At 38.5% G+C, this 18,574-nt stretch overlaps 1 long non-coding RNA gene across 1 annotated transcript in view; it reads right to left on the reverse strand.

The window, feature by feature from the left end:
• Positions 1–7,149: 7,149 nt before the first annotated feature.
• Positions 7,150–18,574, reverse strand: part of LOC129638814 (uncharacterized) — a 232,062-nt gene continuing 220,637 nt past the window's right edge. The window contains exons 5-6 of the long non-coding RNA XR_008708035.1: positions 8,592–8,636; positions 7,150–7,686 (exon numbers count right to left, since the gene is read on the reverse strand). This is a non-coding gene — a long non-coding RNA (uncharacterized LOC129638814). The remainder of the gene's footprint in view (positions 7,687–8,591; positions 8,637–18,574) is intronic.

Consider the following 18,574-nt stretch of genomic DNA (forward strand, 5'->3'; position numbering starts at 1 on the left):
ATGAATGGATAAAGAAGTGATGGTACATATACACAATGGAATATTACTCAGCCAAAAAATGGAACACATTTGAGTCAGTTCTGATGAGGTGGATGAACCTAGAACCCATTATACAGAGTGAAGAGAGTCAGAAATAGAAAGGTAAATATCGTATTCTAACACATAGATATGGCATCTAGAAGAATGGTACTGAAGAATCTATTTACAGGGCAGCAATGGAGAAACAGACATAGAGAACAGACTTATGAACATGGGGAGAGGAGGGGAGGGGGTGAGATATATGGAAAGAATGACATGGAAACTTACATTACCATTTGGAAAATAGATAGCCAACAGGAATTTTCTCTGTATCTCAGGAAACTCAATCAGCCTAGGGGGTCAGGTTGGGAGGGAGATGGGAGGAATGTTCAGGAGGAAGGGGATATATATGTATATCTATGGCTGATTCATGTTAAGGTTTGACAGAAAACAGAATTCTGTAAAGCAATTATCTTTCAATTAAAAAAAAGAAACATAAAAAAGAATTCACAGAAATACATTTGTCCTAGCATAAAATGAAACCAGAACTATTAATGCACAGATGCTTTATAAACAAATGCCTATAGACTTTGAAAACTCCTAATTTTATGATTATAATTCTTTATTCTGCAATGATTTGACAAACTCCACTACTGAAGTTAGTGAAACACATAATTTAGGTAAGCAAAGGTTATAAATTCAATGCTGAAAACTTTTCCTCCAGACTATATACCTTCTTAATTTCAGTTAAGATTCTTTGATTTTTACATAAAAACAAACATTTATACAGTGAACCTACTTTTTAAAAGTTTCCTAAATAGTGTAGTTTTAAAAATTATCAAATAGTAAATGCCAGCCCGCGTTGTTTCAAAAAAAAAATGAGGAAAAGTAGTGAATAAAATATTGATGATCATTTCTCAAATCTACCAAATTAATGAAACAATTTGAGGAAAGACTGATGGAAATCCTGTTAATGCAGTTCCAAGAAACTATGGCTCATATTTTACAAAATGATGGAATTATCTTGAAAAACTGGTCATGGATGAAGATAGAATTTTCCAGAAAATGGCATGGTCCCCAAATTTTTCTAAGGTTCCTAGCCTGTCCGAAAGTGACCCTTCTTACTACCTGTGAGACTGGGAACTTATAAGTCAGATACCAAGTCTGTTTTCATAGGAGGTGTTTGTAGTCATTTGGTCAACATATTACATCAATACTATTTCTTTAAGAGTGAGATTATAATGCCTGATTTGATGAGAATCACTTGCAAATATGATGCTGTAAGTATGGCTGTGACTGCACAAGCAATCTGTCGAGTTATATATCTGGGAATAAAGGAGGACAAATTCTTACTGAGTCTGTGCAAATAAGTATATAACACTGTCATGAAAGGTAAGGGCACTCAAGTAAAAACTACTGTTTGTTTCTGAACTATGAGAGGCCAGTGACAAATAGCATTAAAATGTTTCATTTTACTTTTACAGAAGCATACTGTACTAAATTAAGTGTTGCTGCTGCTGTTGCTGCTAAGTTGCTTCAGTCGTGTCCGACTCTGTGCGACCCCACAGACACCAGCCCACTAGGTTCCCCTGTCCCTGGGATTCTCCAGGCAAGAACACTGGAGTGGGTTGCCATTTCCTTCTCCAATGCATGGTGAAAAGTGAAAGTGAAGTCGCTCAGTCGTGTCCGACTCTTAGCGACGCCATGGACTGCAGCCCGCCAGGCTCCTCCGTCCATGGAACTTTCTAGACAAGAGTACTGGAGTGGGGTGCCAAGTGTTAGGAATAGCTTAAGAAGAAAATGCATGAGACTTCCTTACATAATATTAAAAATCAAACATTAAAAAAATTCCAGTAATGTTTTAAACAATTATAATAAGATTGTTTTCCTCAGCCCAAAATGATGAATTTTGTTTCATCAGGTCTCAAGTCAGCAATCTACTTTTGCAAAGTATAATCCATACCATAATCTCAAAGTTGTTAACCAATGCCAACTGGGCAGCCTGTAGACATAAACTATTCTTTAATTTCTATTTCTTTAATTTCAGAGTACCTGTTAGAATCCTTTCCAAGAGGTTCTATGACTGTCCTTCTTTGTTGAAGACACAAATGTTAGATTCTGGATTATACCAGAGAGTTGAGGCAAATATTTAGAAGCAGAAAATCAGTTGATGAGACAGAGGGGCTATGGTTAATTTATCACTTTGCTAATAGTATCATAGTTTACTACTCCTGCTGCTGCTAAGTCGCTTCAGTCATGTCCGACTCTGTGCAACCCCATAGACAACAGCCCACCGGGCTCTGTTGTCCCTGGGATTCTCCAGGCAAGAGTGCTGGAGTGGGTTGCCATTTCCTTCTCCAATGCATGAAAGTGAAAAGTGAAAGTGAAGTCGCTCAGTCGCGTCCGACTCTTAGCGACCCCATGGGCTGCAGCCTACCAGGCTCCTCTGTCCATGGGATTTTCCAGGCAAGAGTACTGGAGTGGGTTGCCATTGCCTTCTCCAGTTTACTACTGGGGTACAGTAAATAATTATTTTGTAAAGATTCAATCAGTAGTTTCTTGAGGCATAAGAATGCATTATGGCAGCACAGGCATTAGCAAATCACTAAGCCTCCCCATGAAATGTAAAATCTCTATAATATTTACACTGATACAGATCCTTACGATTATACAGTGGAAGTGAGAAATAGATTTAAGGGACTAGATCTGATAGACAGGGTGCCTGATGAACTATGGACAAAGGTTCATGACATTGTATAGGAGACAGGGATCAAGACCATCCCCAAGAAAAAGAAATGCAAAAAAGAAAAATGGCTGTCTGAGGAGGCCTTAGAAATTGCTATGAAAAGAAGAGAAGCAAAAAGCAAAGTATAAAAGGAAAGATATACCAACTTGAATGCAGAGTTCCAAAGATTAGTAAGGAGAGATAAGAAAGCCTTCCTCAGTGATCAGTGCAAAGAAATAGAGGAAAACAATAGAATGGGAAAGACTAGAGATCTCTTCAAGAAAATTAGAGATACCAAGGGAACATTTCATGGAAAGATGGGCTCGATAAAGGACAGAAATGGTATGGACCTAACAGAAACAGAAGATATTAAGGAGAAGTGGCAAGAATACACAGAAGAACTGTACAAAAAAGATCTTCATGAATCCAGATAACCACGATGGTGTGATCACTCACCTAGAGCCAGACATCCTGGAATGCGAAGTCAGGTGGGCCTTAGGAAGCTTCATGACGAACAAAGCTAGTGGAGGTGATGGAATTCCAGTTGAGCTATTTCAAATCATAAAAGATGATGCAGTGTAAGTGCTGCACTCAATATGCCAGCAAATTTGGAAAACTCAGCAGTGGCCACAGGACTGGAAAAGGGCAATTTTCATTCCAATCCCAAAGAAAGGCAATGCCAAAGAATGCTCAAACTACCGCACAATTGCACTCATCTCGCAAGCTAGTAAAGTAATGCTCAAAATTCTCCAAGCCATGCTTCAACAATATGTGAACCGTGAACTTCCAGATGTTCAAGCTGGTTTTAGAAAAGGCAGAGGAACCAGAGATCAAATTGCCAACATCCACTGGATCATCGAAAAAGCAAGAGAGTTCCAGAAAAATATCTATTTCTGCTTTAATGACTCTGTGAAAGACTCGGACTCTGTGGATCACAATAAACTTCGGAAAATTCTGAAAGAGATGGGAATACCAGACCACCTTACCTTTCTCCTGCAAAATCTGTATGCAGGTCAAGAAGCAACAATTAGAACTGGACATTGGAACAACAGACTGGATAGGAAAAGGAGTACATCAAGGTTGTATATTGTCACCCTGCTTATTTAACTCATATGCAGAAATCATCATGCGAAATGCCAGGCTGGGTGAAGCACGAGCTGGAATTAAGATGCCAGAAGAAATATCAATAACCTCAGATATGCAGATGGACCCACTCTTATGGCAGAAAGTGAAGGAGAACTAAAGAGCCTCTTGATGAAAGTGAAAGAGGAGAGTGAAAAAGTTGGCTTAAAGCTCAACATTCAGAAAACGAAGATCATGGCATCTGGTCCCATCACTTCATGGGAAATAGATGGGGAAACAGTGGCAGACTTTATTTTGGGGGGCTCCAAAATCACTGCAGATAGTGATTCCAGCCATAAAATTAAAAGTTGCTTACCCCTTGGAAGGAAAGTTATGACAAACCTAGGCAGCATATTCAAAAGCAGAAACATTACTTTGCCAACAAAGGTCCATCTAGTCAAGACTATGGTTTTTCCAGTGGTCATGTATGGAGGTGAGAGTTGGACTATAAAGAAAGTTGAGTGCCAAAGAATTGATGCTTTTGAGCGGTGGTGTTGGAGATGACTCTTGAGAGTCCCTTAGACAGCAAGGAGATCCAACCAGTCCATCCTATTGGAAGGACTGATGTTGAAGCTGAAACTCCAATACTTTGGCCACCTGATGCGAAGAGCTGACTCATTTGAAAAGACCCTGATGCTGGGAAAGATTGAAGGTGGGAGGAGAAGGGAACGACGGAGGATGAGGTGGTTGGATGCCATCACTTACTCAATGGGCATGAGTTTGGGTAAACTCTGGGAGTTGGTGATGGACAGAGAGACCTGGCATGCTGCAGTCCATGGGGTCACAAAGAGTTGGACACGACTGAGCAACTGAACTGAACTGAATATTTTAACTATAAAAATTTAAACTCAGGAAAACCAAGCCTCTCTTTTGATTTGACAGTTTTGTTCACACAATTCTTACAATAATGTTAATTAATATGGAGATACCAAACCTATTTAGAGCATCTTTTCTAAGATAAATAATAAATCTTTGTGATTTTCCAAGGGTCTCCTGGAAAATCTATACGATCTCTTTAAATGTGAATGTTAGACTTGAACTTTTCTTTTTCTCAAATTAGATCCTATCTTGGGCAAGTAAAATGAAAGGAGTTGTCAGAGATCTGATCAGTTGTTTAAGATAGGATGATGGATGCCTGAGAAACAATATATGGTTACCTATTTAATCAAAGTGACAGTAAAATATTGTTAAATAATTATTTAAGAAAGTAACACAGTTGTAAGGAACTTTATCTTTTTGACAACTGAAGAATCCATGCTGTTTTTATTGTTAATTAAATAATCAAAATAATAAAGCAAAACAACTATTTTTGTGAGATGGGGATTACCTACAGAAAGTAAATAATAACCTTATAACTTCCTGTTAAGATTCTTAAAAGACACCTTAATGATTTTAACAAAGGAAAAAGTCACAATATACTCTTGCATTTATATTTTTGGCAGTAAAAGTTTCAATATTCTTTTTTCAATATTCTTTTTTTTTTGTATAAATAACCTCATCTAAAATGAGCGAACTTTGGTAAAATTTTAATATATTTCATTGTCTCTTTTCTGCTCAATTATTATATACTAAGCTAAGTAAAAACTACCTTTCTTTAAACCTTCTACAATTTTCTATATCAAATTTAGTCACTCACTAAACTGTTTGACATTCTGGAACAACTGGAACCTTTAGAACAAAATGACCCTCTTTTTCTCTTGATAAACAGAACCACATTTTATTACCATACATACTAAGTGTATTTACCTTGGTACTGTTCCTCCTAATATATTCTCAACCAACTACAATAAGTATAACTTTTAATAAAGAAAATGAACCTTTTCAGAAAAATACTAAGAGGTCTATTATTTGAGAACTCCCTATCAAATACTTTAGCAGGCTAAGAAAATTCATTCTCTGCAGCCACATACAGCACTTTTATACCTTCACAAATTAGCTTAGGTGAACATGTTTATTAACATCACCCAAAGACATAGCCACTGTAAGGCATATAAGAATAATCAGTAAAAGCATATAAACTTAAAATTTTATGTTTACTAATCAATGTTAGATTGATGCTGAAGCTGAAGCTGCAATACTTGGACCACCTGATGCAAAGAACTTACTCTTTGAAGGCAGGAGGAGGAGGGAATGACAGAGGATGAGATGGTTGGATGGCATCACCGACTCAATGGACATGAGTTTGAGCAAGTTCCAGGAGTTGGTGATGGTCAGGGAAGCTGGCATGCTGCAGTCCATGGGGTCTCAAAGAGTCAGGCACAACTGAGTCACTGAACTGAATCAATGTTTTAGTATTCACTTTTACTTAGAAATTATCTAGGCATCTATTCACTATCTATTAACTCAATTTAATATTACTACAAATTTGTAAATTATATTTAAACTGAAACACTACAAGACATATTCACTGTTGATACAAAAAAGTGTCAGAATAATGATTCAATTTAGCCCAAAACAAACTAATCTTTCATAATTGTAAATGTTTCCTAGAAGTCATATTAACTGATTTCATCAGTAAACTAATATAAAAAGCCTAGAAGTTCAGATCAACTTGTGACTTCAAGAGAAAGCAAACCCAAAACTAAAAAACAAAAACAAAATGCTTGGATTATAAACCATACTAACAGATTCAAGGAAAAGAGAGAGTTACTGCTTATTATTTTAGCCAAAAGAACTAGTTTAATTTGTCCAAAGATTCATCTTACTTATGCAAACTTAGATTAAAAGTGTTTTTAAGTCAGCAATTTCTATATTTTTTTTTACATATTTTACATTTAGAATGATTAGGTCAGGTTGTTTTTTTTTTTTTTTTTTTCCTGTGCTTTTAAGGCAGAATATTAAATTTCTGTAAGGGATCTTTTGGAGAAGGCAATGGCACCCCACTCCAGTACTCTTGCCTGGAAAATCCCATGGACAGAGGAGCCTGGAAGGCTGCAGTCCATGGGGTTACTGAGGGTCGGACACGACTGAGTGACTTCACTTTCACTTTTCACTTTCATGCATTGGAGAAGGAAATGGCAACCCACTCCAGTGTTCTTGCCTGGAGAATCCCAGGGACAGGGGAGCCTGGTGGGCTGCCATCTCTGGGGTCGCACAGAGTCAGACACAAGTGAAGCGACTTAGCAGCAGCAGCAGCAAGGGATCTTTTATCTCTGTATACAAATCAGAATAGCATTCCTTTATGTTTAAGGGATATAATCAGAGAACATAATTCTCCATCAAAGTGGGAAAACATTTCACACTGACATCAGGCAAGATGAAGTCCTTTTATTAAGTACAGGTACACAGACACAGAGAGAACCTATACCTTCTGTTCCACAATTTCAGCCACAGGACAATATTAAACACTAAACCCCCCAGTTGAAATCTCAGAGAGACCTTCTTCATTCTAATTGGTATAAAATTCCTAATTGACTTAAGCTCATAAATAGCAAACAAACGAACAAAAAAACCAAAAAGATCAACAAACTATATTCTCCACTATCTCTATCATTCATCCAACATATATCATGAAATGGTAAGATTGTAAGACCAAATTTCCAATCACTGATGCTGCCAAGAGAAAGTAACATCACTTGAGTCCAAGACAGAAACAAATATAAAAACACAAAATCAACAGAAAGGTGGAAGAAAAGAAACTGAGGAAAAACTAAGAGTCAGCAAAATGGAAGTTCTGTTGTCATTTGGAATTCAATCCAGTAACCAGGAGAAGACAGGCCTGGAACTAACCAGCCCACAAGGTTTAGTTTCCTTGTCTCCATCAGGTGCATCAGCTGGGGCATCTCAGTGAAACCTCCAACATGGTTCAGGTAGAATTTTCACTAAGATAAAATCATGTGAAAAGTTAGGTAAATAGTTTACCAAAGAAAAGACAGAATTAGATGCTGGGTTAGAAAGCTTCTTACTGTCTAAGAGGGCTATAAACTATTAGGGATTATCTGTTACAACAGACAGAAATGACTTTTATCTCTACCAGTTAACCTCTGCCCTACAAAACTATAAAATAGCCCAGACAACAGAAAGGCAAGCCTAGGGTTATCTTTTTCCCATTTCCAAATTTCAGAGAATTTTCCGGACAGATTTCACCTATGTTTACCTCCACTGGTTGAAAATAGAGTTAATATAATTTCAGGAGAGAAGGTGATAAAGCATGTTTCATGAGAACTTAGGGTAGCTGTCTCCATCTATAGCAAAGTTACCCAGGCTTCACCTAGATTTGAAGGAACAATTTAAAGCATGTGAGGAATACCCTCACACAATAATTTTTTCTTAGAGTTAACAATCAGTTGATCTACTTAAAACACTAAAGTGAAGTGAAGTCACTCAGTCATGTCTGACTCTTTGAGACCCCATGGACTCTAGCCTATCAGGCTCCTCCATCCATGGGATTTTCCAGGCACGAATACTGGAGTGGGTTGCCATTTCCTTCTCCAGGGGATCGTCCCAACCCAGGGATCGAACCCAGGCATCGCAGGCAGATGCTTTACCATCTAAGGTATTTTACAAATTAACATACTCTGTTTTTAGTTAAAGAAAGTTAAGGGGAAAAAAAATCTATTAAAGTCCTAGAACATCAAGTCTACCATTCCTTGGACCTATAATGAAAATAATATAATCAGATATGTTTCTTCAGAAATGTTGTGCATTGAAACATTAAACTCCCCACAACCTCCAACACTACTTGCTAAGGCCATCTAGAAAACGACAATATTCTCAAGACCTATACCAGTTCCTGGAAGCTTCTGTCCCTCTTTCTCTGCCACCACCAGATCTGAAAGATAATTGGATTAGAAAAAAAATGTCAATATTATACTTAGTATATAGCTCTCATATAGAAACTCTGAGACAAGTAACTCTTAGAGATAGTGACAAAGAATCAAAGATCATTTTAAACTAGAGCAAATAGATGGTATTCATGAACTTCCCATTACTTTACTTGTGGGTAAGGTGAAATGAAATATCATGATAAATATACAAAATTTTTAAAAAACTATAAATACAGGAGCAGAATTTGAAAAAGAGGGGAAAAGAGAAATAAAAATTACGACAACCAACCAACCTAACAAAATCCCCACAATAAATGATTTGCACTACAGAATATTTTTTCCAGTTTTACTGAGGCATAATTAACAAAAAATAGTATGAAGTATATAACAAGATTTGACAAACACAGACTTTGTGAATTATTTACTACAATCAAACAAATTAGCACACATATTACCTTACAGTTCCCTTTTTTGTGTGTGTGATTAAAACACTTAGGATCCACTCTGAGCAAATTTCATGTATACAATACACGATTAACTACAGTCACCATGCTGTACATTAGATCCTCAGAACTTATTCATATTCCAGTTTCAGGTCTCTACCATTTGATCAACATTTCCCAAGTTCCCCCAACCCTCAGCCCCTGGAAATCACCACCCACCACCACCATTCTACTCTCTGTTTCTTATAGAAAAAGAGATGAGATTTGTGGTTATCAGTGGTGGGGGGTTGGAGGAGGGGGAGTTGGGGGAAGGTGGTCAAAAAGTACAGATTTGTAGTTGTAAGATAAAGAAGTACTGGGGATGTAACGTTCAACCTGATGAACATAGTTAATACTGCTGTATGATAGGCGAGTTGTTCAGAGAGTAGATCCTGAGAGTTTTCATCAAAAGGAAAAATTTTGTTTTTCTTTTTATAGTATCTGGATGAGATGATGGGTATTAACTAAACCTGTTGTGATAATCATTTAACAATATATGTAAATCAAACCATCATGCTGCATACCTTAAACTTATACAGTGATGTACAATTATTTCTCAGTACGACTAAAAAGAAAATAACAATATTTTAAAAATCAAGATCACAGTAGAGAGTTTAACAAATGCTTAGTGAAGAGTGAAGATAGATGAGGGATCAGAAGGATAAGACCTAAGGCTAACAGGAAGAACAGACAGAGAGAAATTTATCTCAGAAGCAATAAAATTCAATCAGAGTTATGTTTATTTACATCTTAGGCAAAGAATAAGTCCCACTTTCTCCTAAATATTTGAGTAACCTATTTAAAATTTTAAAAATATTTTTCATATGATATCTCAAGTTCTTAACTTAAATACTATATCTGAAGTCACCCATATTACAATCATGATTCCTTTAATTTTTATCTGTCTATCAACTCTGATTTCCACTGCTACCAATTATCTTCCATGTGACTAATTTAAAATAATTACAGCTCAGCAGATTTTATTTTGTTACTGAATATGTGTATAACTTTTGTTGCAGTTTACTTTTCAAAAACTTTATTTCATTATTTTATCAAGAATTTAACCTTTTAAGCATGTCTCAATGTTTCATTTGCTTTAGCTGCCAATAAGATATACTTATGTCATGTATATCTTTTGTAGATCAAAAGCAAAAAAAAACAAAATTTTGCATGTACCAAGACCCAGAGGAGAGGAGCAGTGCCCCCATAGGAGACTGAACCCAAACTACCTGCTAGTGTTGGAGGGCAGCCTATGGAGGCATGGGTCGAAAAGGGCTCACCACTGAGATGGAGTCACTAGAAGGTCCCCCTTGGCTTAAATCCTCTTGGAGTTTGCCATTAACCCTACCACAGAGGCCATAGACCCCAGGGCTGAGTTGCCTCAGGCCAAACTACCACCAAAGAAGGAGTGCAAAACCACCCATCAGCAGATAATTAAAGCTTTACTGAGCAAGGCCCTGCCGGCCAGAGCAAGACCCAAGTTTTCCCACCAGTGCCTCCCATCAAGAAGCTTACACAAGCCTCTTAGCCTCACCCATCAGAGGGTAGACAGAAGAAGCAAGAAGCAGCAGTCTCACAGAAGCTAAAACAAAAAACATATTACAGAAAGTTCAGATCAGATGAGACCAGTCGCTCAGTCATGTCCGACTCTTTGCGACCCCATGAATTGCAGCACGCCAGGCCTCCCTGTCCATCACCAACTCCCAGAGTTCACTGAGACTCACGTCCATCGAGTCGGTGATGCCATCCAGCCATCTCATCCTCTGTCGTCCCCTTCTCCTCCTGCCCCTAATCCCTCCCAGCATCAGAGTCTTTTCCTATGAGTCAACTCTTCACATGAGGTGGCCAAAGTACTGGAGTTTCAGCTTTAGCATCATTCCTTCCAAAGAAATCCCAGGGCTGATCTCCTTCAGAATGGACTGGTTGGATCTCCTTGCAGTCCAAGGGACTCTCAAGCGTTTTCTCCAACACCACAGTTCAAAAGCATCAATTCTTCGGTGCTCAGCCTTCTTCACAGTCCAACTCTCACATCCATACATGACCACAGGAAAAACCATAGCCTTGACTAGATGGACCTTTGTTGGCAAAGTAATGTCTCTGCTTTTGAATATGCTATCTAGGTTGGTCATAACTTTCCTTCCAAGGAGTAAGCATCTTTTAATTTCATGGCTGCAGTCACCATCTGCAGTGATTTTGGAGCCCAGAAAAATAAAGTCTGACACTGTTTCCACTTTTTCCCCATCTATTTCCCATGAAGTGATGGGGCCAGATGCCATGATCTTCGTTTTCTGAATGTTGAGCTTTAAGCCAACTTTTTCACTCTCCACTTTCACTTTCATCAAGAGGCTTTTGAGTTCCTCTTCACTTTCTGCCATAAGGGTGGTGTCATCTGCATATCTGAGGTTATTGATATTTCTCCCGGCAATCTTGATTCCAGCTTGTGTTTCTTCCAGTCCAGCGTTTCTCATGATGTACTCTGCATAGAAGTTAAATAAACAGGGTAACAATATACAGCCTTGATGAACTCCTTTTCCTATTTGGAACCAGTCTGTTGTTCCATGTCCAGTTCTAACTGTTGCTTCCTGACCTGCATATAAATTTCTCAAGAGGCAGATCAGGTGTTCTGGTATTCCCATCTCTTTCAGAATTTTCCACAGTTTATTGTGATCCACACAGTCAATACAGAAAGTTAATCATGATGAAAAAGCAGAAATTTATGTCCCACATGGAGGGACAAGATAAAATCCCAGAAAAACAACTAAATGAAGCAGAGGCAACCTTCCAGAAAAAGAATTCAGAATAATGAGAGTGAAGATGATCCAGGATTTGGGAAAGAGTGGAGGCAAAGATTGAGACAATGCATGAAATGTTTACCAAAGACCTACGAGAACTAAAGAACAAACAGGCAGAAGGATAAGAAAGAGAGAAAGGACCTGAGAAAATATTTGAAGAAATAATAGCTGAAAACTTCCTGAACATCAGAAAGGAAATAGTCAGATAAGTCCAGAAAGCACAGAGAGTCCCAGGAAGGATAAACCCAAGGAGGAACACATCAAGACACATAGTAATCAAACTGACAAAAATTAAAGACAGAGATAAAATATTAAGACCAACAAGGGTAAAACAACAAATAACATACCAGGGAACTTCCATTAGGCTATCATCTGATTTCTCAACAGAAACTCTACAAGCCAGAAGGGAATGGCATGATATATTTAAAGTGATGAAATGGAAGAACCCACAACCAAGAATATTCTACCCAGCAAGACTCACTTTCAGATCTGATGCAGAAATCAAAAGCTTTCCAGATAAGCAAAAGTTAAGAGAATTTGGCACCACCAAACCAGCTTTACAACAAATGCTAAAGGAACTTCTCTAGGCAGGAAACATAAGAGAAGAAAAAGATCTACAGAAAATAAACCCAAAATAAGAAAATGGTAATAGGATCATACATATCAATAATGACCTTAAATGTAAATGGATTATATGCACCAACTGAAAGACATATGATATAGACAGGGGAGGTGGATAAAAACATGTGCATGTAATGCACTTTCAATTACAACATCACTCTGCTTGACCACTGCCCCCCCAAATTGTATGTAATTATTTTATATTGTTAAGTTAATCATGTTCCTACTATGGTTTGGAATTTTAATTATATTTTTTATCTGGCTATTGACTGTGAAAACTGAGAAACATCTTTTACTATTGTGATATTATAACTATTACTCATTTAATATGATTGTATCATGATTGGTCAACAGAATAATAATAGAACTCTATATCAGCAAAACTGGTATCTAACAGAAAAACCTGTAATCACTTTTTAAACTCCAGATGCATATCAGAATTATCTTGAAATGTCTGAAAAATACAAATGCTCAGGTATTGCTTTTTTCCTCTAGAGCTCGAGATATGTTTCTAATGAGCACTCATGTTTTAAAACAACTGGATTACATGACGATCTTTTACTTTCATCTAGTTTGTTTCAATTTTTCTATTTCATATTCAGTGCTCCTAATTCATTTACTTTATGTTCTCCAATTTCTCGATCTCTTCTTTTTTTTTCTTGATGTTCTTTCTCAAGCCTTTATCAAGTGTAGTTGAAAAGCTTTTGTATAGCTACATATAAATATGTGTAATATATACCTTTTAGAAAACTTAAAAAAAAGCAAAGCTAGATAATTAATACATCCATCACCTCAGCCATTCAACAATGTCTATCAAATCATCACACTATAATACTTATATACAGAGTGAAAAAGCTGGCTTAAAACTCAACATTCAAAAAGCTAAGATCATGACATGCAGTCCCATCACTTCATGGCAAATAGATGGGGAAACAATGGAAACAGTGACAGACTTTATTTTCTTGGGCTCCAAAATCACTGCAGATGGTGACTGCAGCCATGAAATTAAAAGACACTTGCTCCTTGGAAGAAAAGCTATGACCAACCTAGACAGCATATTAAAAAGCAGAGACATTACTTTGCAGACAAAGGTCCATCTAGTCAAAGAAATGGTTTTTCCATGTGTGGATGTGAGAGTTGAACTATAAAGAAAACTGAGTGCTGAAGAATTGATGCTTTTGAACTGTGGTGTTGGAGAAGACTCTTGAGAGTCCCTTGGATTGCAAGGAGATCCAACCAGTCCATCCTAAAGGAAATCATTCTTGAATATTCATTGGAAGGACTGATGCTGAAGCTGAAACTCCAATACTTTGGCCACCTGATGGGAAGAACTGATTCATTGGAAAACACCCTGATGCTGGCAAAGATTGAAGGCAGGAGAAGGGGAAACAAAGGATGAGGTGGTTGGATGTCACCAACTCAATGGGCATGAGTTTGGGAGTTGGTGAAGGTTAGGGAGGCCTGGTGTGCTGCAGTCCATGGGGTCACAAAGAGTTGGACATGACTGAGCAACTGAACTGATATACTTTAAATATATACAATTATATTGGTAAATTTTTCCTCAGTAAAGAAAAAAGGGGGAAAAAAGTTAAATTTAGTATACTATACCACAAAAGTTAGAGCTATTTCAAATCCTAAAAGATAATGTTGTTAAAGTGCTGCACTCAATATGCCAGCAAATTTTGAAAACTCAGCAGTGGCCACAGGACTGGAAAAGGTCAGTTTTCATTCCATTCCCAAAGAAAGGAAATGCAAAAGAATGTTCAAACTACCACACAACTGTACTCATCTCACATGCTAGCAATGTAATGCTCAAAATTCTCCAAGCCAGGCTTCAACGGTTCGTGAATCATGAACTTCCAGATATTCAAGCTGGATTTAGAAACGGCAGAGGAACCAGAGATCGAATTGTCAATATCCATTGGATCATTGAAAAAGCAAGAGAATTCCATAAAAACTCCTACTTCTGCTTTATTGACTACACCAAAGCCTTGACTGTGTGGATAACAACAAAATGTGGAAAATTCTTCAAGAGATGGGAATACCAGACCACCTTACCTGCCTCCTGAGAAATCTGTATGTAGGTCAAGAAGCAACAGTTAGAACAGAACATGGAATTACAAACTGGTTACAAATTGGGAAAGGAATACGTTAAAGCTGTATATTGACACTCTGCTTATTTAGCTTATACGCAGAGTACATCAATGGAAATGCCAGGCTGGATGAAGCACAAGCTTGGAATCAAGATTGCTGGGAGAAATATCAATAACCTCAGATATGCAGATGATACCACCCTTATGGCAGAAAGTGAAGAAGAACTAAAGAGCCTCTTGATGAAAGTGAAAAAGGAGAGTGAAAAAGTTGACTTAAAACTCAATATTCAGAAAACTAAGATCATGGCCTCCAGTCCCATCACTTCATGGCAAATAGATGGGTAAACAATAGAAATAGTGACAGACTTTATTTTGGGGGGCTCCAAAATCACTGCATATGGTGACCATAGCCATGAAATTAAAAGACACTGCTCCTTGGAAGAAAAGCTATGACCAACATAGACAGCATATTTAAAAGCAGAGACATTACTTTGCCAACAAACATCCGTCTTGTCAAAGCTATGCTTTTTCCAGTAGTCATGTATGGATGTGAGAGTTGGACCATAAAGAAAGCTGAGCATGGAAGAATTGATGCTTCTGAACTGTGGTGTTGGAGAAGACTCTTGAGAGTCCCATGGACTGCAAGGAAGTAAAACCAGCCCATCCTAAAGGAAATCAGTCTTGAATATTCATTGGAAGGACTGATGCTGAAGCTGAAGATCCAATACTTTGGCCACCTGATGGGATGAACTGACTCATTGGAAAACATCTTGATGCTGGGAAAGATTGAAGGTGGGAGGAGAAGGGGACAACAAAGGATAAGGTGGTTGGATGACATCACCAACTCAATGGACATGAGTTTGAGCAAGCTTAGGGAGTTGGCGATGGACAGGGAATCCTGGCATGCTGCAGTCCATTGGGTCACAAGAGTCAGACACGACTGAGTGACTGAACTGAAACCAAGAAACAAAAAAAGATTCCACACACAAAGAAAGTAAATAAAAATAATTTTAAAAGCGTCTATGACACTACATGGGTGCAGGAGGGCCTAGAGGAGCTATCCCACATCGAAGGTCAGGAAGGGTGGCCGTGAGGAGATACCTCTCGTTTAAGGTAAGGAGCAATGGCTGCACTTTGCTGAAGCAGCCGTGAAGAGATACCCCATGCCCAACGTAAGAGAAACCCAAGTAAGACGGTAGGTGTTGCAAGAGGGCATCAGAGGGCAAACACACTGAAACCATACTCACAGAAAACCAGTCAATCTACTCACACTAGGACCACAGCCTTGTCTAACTCAATGAAACTAAGCCATGCCCTTGGGGCCACCCAAGACGGGCGGGTCATGGTGGAGAGATCTGACAGAATGTGGTCCACTGGAGAAGGGAATGGCAAACCACTTCAGTATTCTTGCCTTGAGAACCCCATGAATAGTATGAAAAGGCAAAATGATAGGATACTGAAAGAGAAACTCCCCAGGTCAGTAGGGGCCCAATATGCTACTGGAGATCAGTGGAGAAATAACTCCAGAAAGAACGAAGAGATGGAGCCAAAGCAAAAACAATACCCAGCTGTGGATGTGACTGGTGATAGAAGCAAGGTCCGATGCAGTAAAGAGCAATATTGCATAGGAACATGGAATGTCAGGTCCATGAATCAAGGCAAATTGGAAGTGCTCAAACAGGAGATGGCAAGAGTGAACGTCGATATTCTAGGAATCAGCGAACTGAAATGGACTGGAATGGGTGAATTTAACTCAGATGACCATTATATCTACTACTGCGGGCAAGAATCCCTCAGAAGAAATGGAGTGGCCATCATGGTCAACAAAAGAGTTCGAAATGCAGTACTTGGATGCAATCTCAAAAACAACAGAATGATCTCTATTCATTTCCAAGGCAAACCATTCAATATCACAGCAATCCAAGTCTATGCCCCAACCAGTAATGCTGAAGAAGCTGAAGTTGAACGGTTCTATGAAGACCTACAAGACCTTTTAGAACTAACACCCAAAAAATATGTCCTTTTCATTATAGGGGACTGGAATGCAAAAGTAGGAAGTCAAGAAACTCCTGGGGTAACAGGCAAATTTGGCCTTGGAATACGGAATGAAGCAGGGCAAGGACTAATAGAGTTTTGCCAAGAAAATGCGCTGGTCATAACAAACACCCTCTTCCAACACCACAAGAGAAGACTCTATACATGGGCATCACCAGATGGTCAACACCAAAATCAGATTGATTATATTCTTTGCAGCCAAACAGGGAGAAGCTCTATACAGTCAGCAAAAATAAGACCAGGAGCTGACTGTGGCTGAGACCATGAACTCCTTATTGCCAAATTCAGACTGAAATTGAAGAAAGTAGGGAAAACCACTAGACCATTCAGGTATGACCTAAATCAAATCCCTTATGATTATACAGTGGAAGTGAGAAATAGATTTAAGGGCCTAGATCTGATAGATAGAGTGCCTGATGAACTATGGAATGAGGTTCGTGACATTGTACAGGAGACAGGGATCAAGACCATTCCCATGGAAAAGAAATGCAAAAAAGCAAAATGGCTGTCTGGGGAGGCCTTACAAATAGCTGTGAAAAGAAGAGAAGCAAAAAGCAAAGGAGAAAAGGAAAGATACACGCATCTGAATGCAGAGTTCCAAAGAATAGCAAGAAGAGATAAGAAAGACTTCTTCAGTGATCAATGCAAAGAAATAGAGGAAAACAACAGAATGGGAAAGACTAGGGATCTCTTCAAGAAAATTAGAAATACCAAAGGAACATTTCATGCAAAGATGGGCTCGATAAAGGACAGAAATGGTATGGACCTAACAGAAACAGAAGATATTAAGAAGAGATGGCAAGAATACACAGAAGAACTGTACAAAAAAGATCTTCACGACCCAGATAATCACGATGGTGTGATCACTGACCTAGAGCCAGACATCCTGGAATGTGAAGTCAAGTGGGCCTTAGAAAGCATCACTACGAACAAAGCTAGTGGAGGTGATGGAATTCCAGTTGAGCTATTCCAAATCCTGAAAGATGATGCTGTGAAAATGCTGCACACAATATGCCAGCAAATTTGGAAAACTCAGCAGTGGCCACAGGACTGGAAAAGGTCAATTTTCATTCCAATCCCAAAGAAAGGCAATGCCAAAGAATGCTCAAACTACCGCACAATTGCACTCATCTCGCAAGCTAGTAAAGTAATGCTCAAAATTCTCCAAGCCAGGCTTCAGCAATATGTGAACCGTGAACTTCCTTATGTTCAAGCTGGTTTTAGAAAAGGCAGAGAGGAACCAGAGATCAAATTGCCAACGTCCGCTGGATCATGGAAAAAGCAAGAGAGTTCCAGAAAAGCATCTATTTCTGCTTTATTGACTATGCCAAAGCCTTTGACTGTGTGGATCACAATAAACTGTGGAAAATTCTGAAAGAGATGGGAATACCAGACCACCTGATTTGCCTCTTGAGAAATGTGTATGCAGGTTGGGAAGCAATAGTTAGAACTGGACATGGAACAACAACCAGACTGGTTCCAAATAGGAAAAGCAGTTCGTCAAGGCTGTATATTGTCACCCTGTTTATTTAACTTATATGCAGAGTACATCATGAGAAATGCTGGACTGGAAGAAGCACAAGCTGGAATCAAGATTGCCAGGAGAAATATCAATAACCTCAGATATGCAGATGACACCACCCTTATGGCAGAAAGTGAAGAGGAACTCAAAAGCCTCTTGATGAAAGTGAAAGTGGAGAGTGAAAAAGTTGGTTTAAAGCTCAACATTCAGAAAACGAAGATCATGGCATCTAGTCCCACCACTTCATGGGAAATAGATGGGGAAAAAGTGGAAACAGTGTCAGACTTTATTTTTCTGGGCTCCAAAATCACTGCAGATGGTGACTGCAGCCATGAAATTAAAAGACGCTTACTCCTTGGAAGGAAAGTTATGACCAAC

The sequence above is a fragment of the Bubalus kerabau genome, chromosome X (assembly GCF_029407905.1).
Source record: "Bubalus kerabau isolate K-KA32 ecotype Philippines breed swamp buffalo chromosome X, PCC_UOA_SB_1v2, whole genome shotgun sequence".
Taxonomy (NCBI): domain Eukaryota; kingdom Metazoa; phylum Chordata; class Mammalia; order Artiodactyla; family Bovidae; genus Bubalus; species Bubalus kerabau.